This window comes from Peromyscus californicus, unplaced genomic scaffold (assembly GCF_007827085.1).
Source record: "Peromyscus californicus insignis strain IS unplaced genomic scaffold, ASM782708v3 Scaffold_11__1_contigs__length_118956290, whole genome shotgun sequence".
Taxonomy (NCBI): domain Eukaryota; kingdom Metazoa; phylum Chordata; class Mammalia; order Rodentia; family Cricetidae; genus Peromyscus; species Peromyscus californicus.
The window spans coordinates 94,939,345-94,949,847 of record NW_026294402.1 but is presented as its reverse complement, the minus strand read 5'-3'; the positions used below and the strand labels follow the sequence as shown (position 1 = coordinate 94,949,847).

The window sequence follows — 10,503 nt, the reverse complement described above, 5'->3', positions numbered from 1 at the left end:
AAGGGGAGTAAAGAAAAGCTGGGCTGAGCGGTGGTGGTGCACGCCTTTAATCCCAGCACTCGGGAGGCAGAGCCAGGAGGATCTTTGTGAGTTCAAGGCCAGCCTGGGCTACCAAGTGAGTTCCAGGAAAGGCGCAAAGCTACACAGAGGAACCCTGTCTTGAAAAACCAAAAAAAAAAAAAAAAGAAAGAAAGAAAAGCTGGATTTTCAGTAACAGGGAGTCTAAACATTAGAATGGAAAGTTTGTCTTCTCATAGTGGGCCACATTAGGCAATACATAGGGAATGAGTGTAGAGTATAAAGAATTCTCACCTATTGTATGTAATCCATAATCCAGACCATTTTGTGTCTGATGATGTGAGAGCTAATGTTTGGAAAGAGTCTCCTTATCCTTATTTATGCAAGTCTTTTTTCATAGCTGCTCCTGTTTATGATTCTACGGTAGGTATGTAAGTAAAGCAGACATGCCATACTCCTAAAAAACAAAAATCAAAACAACAACAACAAAACCCAACACTGACATGTCTATTGCAGTGATGAACTCAAAGCAGATGTGGTCACTTGCACAAGACCTGCACAACATGAAGCAAGGCAAAATTTCAGCATAGAAGGGTGGGGGACTCCCCAGGACCCACGCCTTACTGAGTTATTGGTGGCTGATACCTGCTGGGGGAGGGAGAATAACTGTTTGAGGCTGTTCCTACTGGTATATTATTGTGTTCCAGTCCTCCCACCCCATACTACATATGGACAGCACTAATTGGATTTAGTAGGTTATAAAAAAAATCATTTCCAGTGCTATACAGAGAAACCTTGCCTCCAAAAACCAAAAACCAAAAAAAAAAAAAAAAAAAAGTCATTAGTTGGGAGGGGGACATGTTAAGGGGCATCCAGGCATATGGGGAGAGTTAGAGGAGGGAAATGGGGTTGGATATGATCATATTTCATTGTATACATGTATGAAATTCTCAAGAACAAGAAAAATTAAGACACTAGCAGTAATCATGATAGAGCAGAAAATTGACATGGTATCCTGAGACTCTCCTCAAAAGGGCCTTTAGGTCCATAAAAAGCTACAAGATAGCATTAATTTGAGTCTAATTTAGGCCATTATTAATTCTGCACAAGTACACGTTGACGTGATACAGATTATTAAGGTGTTGTCTCTTAGCTCCCAACTCACCCCCACACATTTCATTTTTTTGATGCTTGCTAGTATTTCCCACAGGGTTTTGCCTACAAAGGATTGAGCTGAGCCTGGAAGCATAGGGTTGTGATTCTAGTTACTTGAGAGGCTGAGGCAGGTGAATCACAAGTTCAAGGTTAGCTTTGGCAACTTAGACCTGTTTTCAAAAGCAGGGTAGCTACTGGGGGTATAGCTCGGTGGCAGAGCACTTACCTACTATGTAGCAAGCTGCTGTAGATTCAACCCCAAGTCCTGCAAATAAGTAAGTAAGTAAGTAAGTAAATAAATAAATACACGAGAAAGCAAAAAGTTAATAGAGGAAGATTAGAAGGCAGAAAGAGAAGGGACTTTCCTCTCTCTATTTGCCTTTAGCATATTTTGCTCTTTTACCCCAGCAATCAGCAAGGATTAATGCTATCCTTAAGTTACTTTTGACATTATTCCTTCCTATCACATCATTCTTGCCCACAACTTCATCCCCTTTGAGCAGTAGCAGGGCCAGCTGCAGAGCTTCCTCCTGGAGGTCTGAGCTATATCCCAGCTGGGCCATGCTTCTGTGCTTCTGAAATCCTACAGTACAAACCTGATACACTCTTTTGCTAGCCCTAGGGGTGGTAGTTGATCCATGAAGCACAATCTCTTTTGGGTTAGCTCAGTGCTCAGTGTCCCTGGCCTTCCACACCTGACCTTTTTTTTTGGGGGGGGGAGTCTATTTGAGACAGGGTCTCACTCTACACCCCCAGATGGCTTTGAACTTGGGGTGATCCTTCCTGTATCTGCCTCTCCAATGATGGGATGACAGGCATGAAGCACCAAACCTGGTTTCAGATTTTTCAGTCCATTAACACACAATACTAAATCTTCTCCATTGTGATATCTTGTGATTTCTGTTTTCCTGAGTAAAGGGCCCAAATCATTTAAAAAAAAATCCAAAGACACTAATACGATACCTAGCTTTGAGGAAATGTCAACATTTAGATTTTCTGTGATTACTAGACATTAGTTAACAATAGATGTTATGCAACCTGAGCCAGGCATGGAGGTATAAATCTTTTATCTTAGCTTCTTAGCTAAGGCAGGATGTGCCTAAATTTGAGTACAGCTTGGGTAATTTAGCAAGATCCTATGTACAAATTTTAAAAAGTCAAAAAGGCTGGGTGTATAGCCTGTTGATGGAATGCTTGGGCAGCATACATGAAGTCTTGGGTGCAAGCTGCAATGGATGTGCATGGACATAAACACACACACAGCAAATGAAAGCACAGAAAGAGGACTTGGAGGGACAGTGGTGCAGAGTGGAATGGAGAGAATAGAGACTTACTAAGAAGTATAGCATAAAGTTGATTCAAGATAGAAAATAAACACCAGCGACTCAGAAATCTGAAACTAGATGAATGCCTGGCAGGATAAGTAGAAAAAGAAAAATAGAAAAATTACATTCAAACATCTAGAAACAGTGCATCTTTGCTGATGACGATGAAGTGCTGTGGGATGTTCTGTATAGCAAATGTGTTGCTGATTGGTCAATAAATAAAACACTGATTGGCCATTGGGTAGGCAAGAAGTATAGGCGGGACAAGGAGGAGAATAAAGCTGGGAAGTGGAAGGCTGAGTCAGAGAGACGCTGCCAGCCGCCCTGATGACAAACAGCATATGAAGATGCCGGTAAGCCACGAGCCATGTGGCAAGGTATAGATTAATAGAAATGGATTAATTTAAGCTGTAAGAACAGTTAACAAGAAGCCTGCCACGGCCATACAGTTTGTAACCAATATAAGTCTCTGTGTTTACTTGGTTAGGTCTGACGGCTGTGGGACTGGCGGGTGACAGAGATTTGTCCTGACTGTGGGCCAGGCAGGCAAACTCTAGCTACAATGAAGTTATAGATCTTAAAAAATAACCAGAGCATAAAGACAAAACGCACAGAAAAGCAATGACGAGCTACAGCGTCAATGAGATGGCTCAATGGATAAGGGCTCTTACCACCAATCCTAATGGCCCAAGTTGAATCCTTGGATTCACATGGTGGAATGAGAGAACCAACTCTACACATGCATGTGTACAGACACAGACACACACCCACACACCCACACACCCCAAATAAATAAATAAATGCTAATGTCTTAGTTAGGGTTTTTATTGCTGTGAAGAGACACCATGATCACAGCAGCTCTCATAAAGAAAACATTTAATTGAGGTGGCTCACTTACAGTTTTAGAAGTCCAGTGCATTATCATCATGACAGGAACATGGAGGCCCACAGGTAGATGTGGTGCTGGTCCTGAGAGTGCTATCGATGGAGACAACAGGAAGTCAACTGAGACACTGGTCAGTATCCTGAGCATAGGAAACCTCAGAGCCCACCTCTACAGTGACACACTTGTTCCAACTAGGCCATACCCATTCCAACCAAGCCCGACTTTCTAATAGTGCCACTCCCTATGAGATTATGGAGGCCAATTACATTCAAACTACCACAGTTAATAAATAAAAGATTTCAAGAATTGCAGCTTGGGGTTGGAGAGATGATTCCTTCATTCAGAACACTTGTTGCTCTTTCAGAGAACCCAGGCTGGGTTCCTAGCACACATAAGGCAGCTTACAACTGCCTGTTAGTCCAGTTCCAGGGGAATCTGATGCCCCCTTCTGGTTTCTGGTGGAACTGCAGGCACACAGTGCACTTACAAACGTGTAAACAAAACACTCAACACACACAAAAGAAAGTTTTTAAAAATGAATTGCAGCTTGCTCCTCAGAAGAAGCAATGAAGACCAGAAATCCTCAGTATGACCATTAAAGTACTAAAAAAAAAAAAAAAACAAGCAACAACTCTCTAGTGACTTCTCATTGCTTATAGGATAAACACTAGGGTCCTCTGCTTTCACAACATATCGCTTAAATTCTAGCCATCATCTGCTCCACCAATATGCTACAATCACTTAATGTCTTTATCCTTCTTTTTGCCTGAACAGTCTTACTACACATTTCCTCTCTCACAGTGGCTTAATGCCTCTGTTCCTAGATACAACTGTTGTTGTGTTTGGCATATTAATAATACAGGTTGGTTTAAATCTCCATATCTGACACTGGTATGGACTCTTAAGATATCCAGTGTCTATTGTAGTACCTACCATACAAAGTGTACTTTTCCTGTAGTAGCATAACCATACTAAATCCAGAAATTAAATTTAGTTTAGTAGGGCCAACTAATTTCTACACGTCAATATCAAGCCTGTGATAACTTCTTGCTAGCAGATAGGTAGGACTTTGTTCCCCTACACATTCTTGTCTGATAGGGACACTAAACTATAGCATTTTAACAATAAGCTGTCAATAGTTTCCTGGGAAAGGCCTTGGTTATGGAGGGTTCCTATTTCCTTTCTTTATCACCCTAAATCTCCTCCTTTGGAGTTAATGGGAGTGAGCTGCCTGTATGGTTTTTGTTTGCTTTTGAGACAAAGTTGTTCTATATAGCCCTGGCTGTCCTGGAATTTGCTACATAGATCAGGCTGTTTTGAACTTGCAAAACTTGTATCTGCCTCTGCCTCTCCAGTGCTAAGACAAAAGGTGTGGTGATCTGTATGTTTCTTTTTTGTTTGTTTTCATTTTTTGAGACAGAGTTTCTCTGTGTAACAGTTCTGGCTATCCTGGAACCCGATTTGTAGAGCTACCAGGCTGGCTTGGAACTCACTGAGATCTGCCTGCCTCTGCCTCCCAAGTGCTGGGATTAAAGGCATGTGCCACTACTGCCCGGCTTTGTATATTTTTTAATATATACTTTGCATTACTTACTTTTGATACTATCAATAGAATGTAGGCAGAGTATCCTTTGCCCAGTTTTATGGTCTACTTTTCTCAACTAAACTCAGGCTAAGAAGGGGCCACAAGTAATTTGTAGTTTACCTAAGGCAGGCGAACCCGTGTATCCTTCAACATGCAATTAAGTTAAATGCAGAAAAGTGAATATTTAGGACTTACAGGTAGAAACCCTACCTGTAAACCCTACTTGTATTACAGTGCAAAGACGGAGTTGAAGAGATGGTTCAGTGATTAAGAGCACTGGTTGCTCTTCCAGGGGACCTGGGTTTGATTCCCAGCACCCACATGTGGTTTAAAACCACCTGTAACTCCAGTTCCAGAAGATCCTATACCCTCTTCTGGCCTCCAGGGGCACCAGGCATGCATATATGGCACACAAATATACATAAAGGCAAAAACGCTGGTACACAGAAAAAAATAAAAATAATTTTTTAAAAAGTGAAAGGAAGATGTACTAAGGGCTTGATTATTGACCATGATGTGTTAGACATGGGGTTGGGGGGGGTGGGATGAACGCTGTCACTGTTCCTCATTTAACAGACTTTGCAATCTAGGTATATGGGCGTAGTTACGCTGGAGGCAAAACCACGTTTCAGTGAAGTTACGTAACCTAGAGTGTTTCTTTGGGTGCCACACCTACACTAGGAAACAAAGATGGTTAGGAAACAGTCAGGCAGTTACAGGTGGCTGCAAGACTAGTTCGGAAGGAGAACCGATTTACAGATAGATGCCTTGGCAGGTGGCTGGGGCTGCGCCACTGCCATGCTCAGCCCAAGGGCAAAGGTAACTGTCCTTTCTGGCAGGGCTGGAAGCCGAGAATGAAGGCTGCCCACGCACCAGGGCACTCGGAAGTTCCTCAGACAGCTTTTTTGGCCGTGGTTTTAATGAACAAACATCTTACATTTTTCTCCGAGGCTTATTATTAATTTTTTTCTTTGTCGCTCCCTGTCCCTAAGAATCTGCAGCTGGTCGGCCCCTTCAGGTGCAGGAACCAGAGCAGTTTGGGCTGAACTCAGGGCCGACATTAATGAGCGATTATAATGACAGGTTTCAGCAGCTCTGAGAGAGGCGGAAAGTAAGCAGCCACCGAGGAAGCTGGTGGAAGAGCACGGCCGCCGCCAGGCCCAGCGTCCCTCACCTTCTCCTGTCTGAGAGCCGCGCAGTCTCAGCTCACCGAACACTCAGCGCCGCGCTTGATTGACAGGCCAGCTCGTCCAATCCCGGAGCGGCGCCTTCCGCTGTGGCGTCAGGGGCGGGCCCCGGAGGCGATGGAGCCTATTAGATTGGGCGTGGAGCGGGTTTCCTGCCCGCACCGGCCCGCCCACCGGTTGCTCTCGCCCCGCCTCTCTCTGAGAGCTACGCGGCGGCGCAGCACAGGCCTCGTGCGGTAACGGCCTCCGGGCAGCCGCGGTGGCGTCCCGGTGCAGTCCTCAGGTGACGGGGGCCGCGGGCTCGGCGGAGGGGAAGGTGAGACGGCCCTGCCTGCGTGCGGACACGCACAGTCCTTCCGGCCTCCCGGTCCGTCCGCGCTGTCTGTTAGTCTCGTCGCTTCCTCTTCCCCGGCGAAGTTAGCCCGGGGGCGCCGTCTGCCGGCGGCGGAGCGGAGGGGGCGGGGAGGCCGCTCGGTGGAGCTCGGCTGTCCGCGGTGCATCCCCGGTGACCCCCGCGGCCTCTCGCCGGAGCGGTGGACGCCGCTCGGGGAGGCGGGCCGGCAAGTGTGCGGCACGTGCCTCGGCGCTCCGCAGAAAGCCCTGTCGCGGTCTGTGGCGGTGTCTGGGGCCGGGAAGGTAGGGACGCGCGGGCTGGCAGGAAGGGCGCTCTCACCTCCAGCCGCCCGCGGGAGGAAGCCGGTCAGGGGGACATCCTCGGGGCGCGCCCTCCCCTCCCCCCACCGCTCCGGAGCAGGAGAAATGGGGGCGGCCGGGGGGCTGGCGAGTTGGGGTAGGTCCAGGAAAAACAGCTTGCTGGGTTGCTTTTGTACCGTTGCGCACGGGTTTCCGCTCAAGTTGGGTTTAATGTTAACAGCCGGTGAAGCTGGGTTTTTGTTCATGGTTGCGGACCGTAACATCATCGCTTGGTTAATGTCGAACCGAGCTGAAGTCACCCAAAGAAAATTCTGCCCCTCATGTTAGTTAGGTAAGAATCCTTAGGAGTTAGGGAAGAATGAGGTGAAGAAAACTTCTGACCCCATCTTGGGGTGGGGAGCAATGAAGATCAGTGTCCAGCCAAAACGGGTGAAGTTTTGTAAGAAGTGTTCGTTTTCAAAAGCTTAACTTTGATAGCTTTATGATCATCCTTAGTGATTTCTTAAGCACCTAGAAATCCGTTGTTTTCAGCCTTTAGCGAAGTCACAAAATCAATGGAGAAATAGTCCAAGAAGAAAGTTTTGTTAGATAATTTTCAGTCTCGTTTTTAAATAGAAATTCCATTCACATCTTGGTAGTAAATCCAGGCATATGCATTGGTTGAGTAGTACTTTTTTCATCGTGGCCACATTTGGTGCTTTCTCTAGGAAAACTGAACTGTAGGAATCGGCTAGAATATCTGTAAGTGTGCAGTGTTCAGATCTCAGCTGTATGTATAAGTATTAAGTTCTAAAAGATTTGCCTCTCCCTCAAGCATTTTTTTGTTGAGATTTTCCTAGTGCTTACAGAGTCATGTAAATAGTTGACACATTAATATAATGGTTTATTAAACACCGAGTGATTATTTATGCTGCTAGTTTTCATATTTTGAGAACTTTTTCCAGAGTTCACAGTTTGATGTGATTATTGTTATAAATAAATTCCTTCTCAGAAAAACTTGAAAAGAATGAATTAACCTGATAATACAGAAAAAAATGCATGTTTTTAATGACAGAAAATGATTATTTCACTAAGTAAAATTGAAGGAAACGCTTGTGACGTTACTGAACACTTAACAAATCAGACGGTTTGAAGACAGTTGACAGGTCTAGATGATTCTCATTTTAACCTACCTCGGAAGTAGAACTTCAAAGTCTTCCCTTCAAAACCAATTCCATGCACTATCTTTCTTTGCTGATGCATTATGTAACATGCTTTGAGTAACCCAGACATAAACCTTAACATTGGCCTATTTTTGCAGTCATTTTCTTAAAAAAATTTTCTTATCTTTGTATTCTTACACTGTTTTTAATTTCTAGCTCACTAGCTCTAACTGGGTTTTCTGCCTGGATGGCTCAAATATATTCTGCCTGTGCTGATCTTAAAATACTACTTTGAACATATTTTTCACTGTTTAGGAACCAGTAATATCTTTCATCTAGATTTCACAGTCTTTTAAAGATTTATTTTTATTTTATGTGTTTGAGTGTTTTGCCTACATGTAAGTGTACCATGTGTTGTGGGTTCTGGGAACAGAACCTAGACCCTCTGAAAAAGCTCTTTAACCACTGAGCCATCTGTCCAACCCCAGAAAAAAATTCTCTGCAAATTTCCAAAGTAGCAAAGTAAAATCATTTAAACTTTCCTTTTTTCCTTCCTGAATTTCCTCCCTCCCCTCCCTGCCCTTCTCCTCTCCTGTCTCTTTTTCATTCCTTCAGTTTTGGGATCAGACCCAGGGCTTCTCATAAACCCTGGTATAGCATCAATCCAAAGTTTTATTTTTTATTTTTATTTATTTATTTAATTTTTTTTTTGGTTTTTCGAGACAGGGTTTCTCTGTGTAGCTTTGCGCCTTTTCCTGGAACTCACTTGGTAGCCCAGGCTGGCCTAGAACTCACAGAGATCCGCCTGGCCCTGCCTCCCGAGTGCTGGGATTAAAGGCGTGCGCCACCACCGCCCGGCCAAAGTTTTATTTTTTAAAAAAAATTGGGTATTACATTTTTGTTTATCTTTGTGTGAGTGTGCATGTGTGTGGGTGTACCTGTACTTATGGCCCACAGACAGAGTCAGAGGACAGTTTGTGGGGGCAGTTCTCTCAGTCTACCACACTGGTCCCATGAATTGAACTCAGGTTGTCGGGCTTGTAGTAGGTACTTTTACCTGGAGAGGCATCTCCACCATCTAGCCAGAGTTTTATTTTTTATATAATTAAAAAATTTTAAAATGTGTGTGTGTGTGTGTGTGTGTGTGTGTGTGTGTGTGTGTGTATGTGTGTGTATGTTGAGGGCATGATATGTGCACATGAGCACAGTTGCCTGAAAAGAGAGGCCAGAAGAGGGTGTCAGTCCCCTAGAGCTGGACTTACAGCCAATTATGAGCCTCCTGATACAGGTGCTAGGAATCAAACTTGGTCCTTTGCAAGAGCAGTACTTGCATTTAACTGCTGAGCCATCTCTCCAGCCCCCAGAATTTTAATTTTGATTCATGAGTAAAGCTTGTCAAAAATTTCTATTACTTGTGTGGCTCTTTTTCTTTCTTTCTTTTTTTTTTTTTGTCCCCCTCCTTCCTTTTCTAGTTAGCATACAAAGTGATGGGTTTTGTGATGGCATTTGCATACTTATTACTGTGCTTTTTCCTTAAACATTTCTTTTCCCCAACTGCCTTCTCTCTTTCCCTTGCTTTTTAATTTTATATGGATTTATGTTAATGATATCATGGAATGTTACTGTTGAAATACTGGAATCCAGTCTTTTATGTTTTAGATTGGGAAAGTAAAATCCATACAAAATAATCACTAAAATTCACACATCTTGATGTTGTGGCAGAGCTGAGACTCAAACTTCATCTCATTCAAATATCATATATTTGAATTTCCCAATTATTTGTCTAAAGGTTTTAACTTTAACATAGTATAACTATATACAAAAACAATTATCAAGTAGGAATTACATTTACAATAGTCTGTCCATTTGTAGTTAGCATATTCAAAGAAAATAATGCATTCTCTATCCTGTCTTAGTGAATCTAAAGTTATACAACTAACTTACTTTCTATCATAACTAAGAAAAACTGCAACTATAACTATCTAGTCTTCAACTCCATCAAAGACCCAGAAGGATGTAATATTATCTAACAACAGAGACAGTTGGCTGCCTGGACAGTCACCCATAGTTCCTTTGCAACACTGGGGCTTCCATCTTCAGCCTACAGGTCTAGGGTATCTGGCAGACTTTTCTATGAAGCAGGAATTGGGGACTGTCCTGCCTTGTTTTGGCAAAATTCAATAGTCTTTGTCTTGTGTGTTGTGCATGTCCAGTCTGCACAGCACATTGTCAGCAGTCAAAGGCAAGGACAGTTTCTTTGCCCAGTGGCTAACCTTGCCACAATGAAAGCAAACTCTATAAGGAGTTTCTTCAGTACCCATCATCTCTGAAGTAAATTAGTGCTGCCAGGTGCAGATGTCTCATTGTTATGAAAAACCTTAAGTTAACAAAACATTTTAAATGCCATATTCCGTAGGTCTTTGAAAGGTTTGAAGACCATCTATATCTAAAATACATCTCTATATGATCTGGAAAGCATACCTATCTACAGATTTGATTGTTATAAATGACTAGCCACTAACTTATGTTTCCTGATTATCTTATATAGTTT

General features: G+C 43.3%; 1 protein-coding gene and 1 long non-coding RNA gene across 6 annotated transcripts in view; one reads left to right on the top strand and one right to left on the bottom strand.

The window, feature by feature from the left end:
- Nucleotides 1-180: 180 nt before the first annotated feature.
- LOC128097587 (uncharacterized) lies at nt 181-6,258 on the bottom strand. The gene is made up of 4 exons (XR_008213908.1): nt 6,144-6,258; nt 3,397-3,476; nt 1,400-1,438; nt 181-666 (listed from the first exon to the last, which is right to left on the bottom strand). It is a non-coding gene; the product is annotated as an uncharacterized LOC128097587 (long non-coding RNA).
- Nucleotides 6,259-6,318: 60 nt separating this feature from the next.
- The window catches only part of Nck1 (NCK adaptor protein 1), a 65,670-nt gene continuing 61,485 nt past the window's right edge, over nt 6,319-10,503 (top strand). For 2 of the 5 annotated variants that reach the window (XM_052718152.1, XM_052718159.1), the window contains exon 1: nt 6,350-6,472. The gene's annotated coding sequence lies outside the window, so the exon portion shown is untranslated. Of the gene's footprint in view, nt 6,524-6,612; nt 6,793-10,503 lie in introns of those variants that run through there. The other 3 variants (XM_052718183.1, XM_052718167.1, XM_052718173.1) reach the window with 3 other exon arrangements.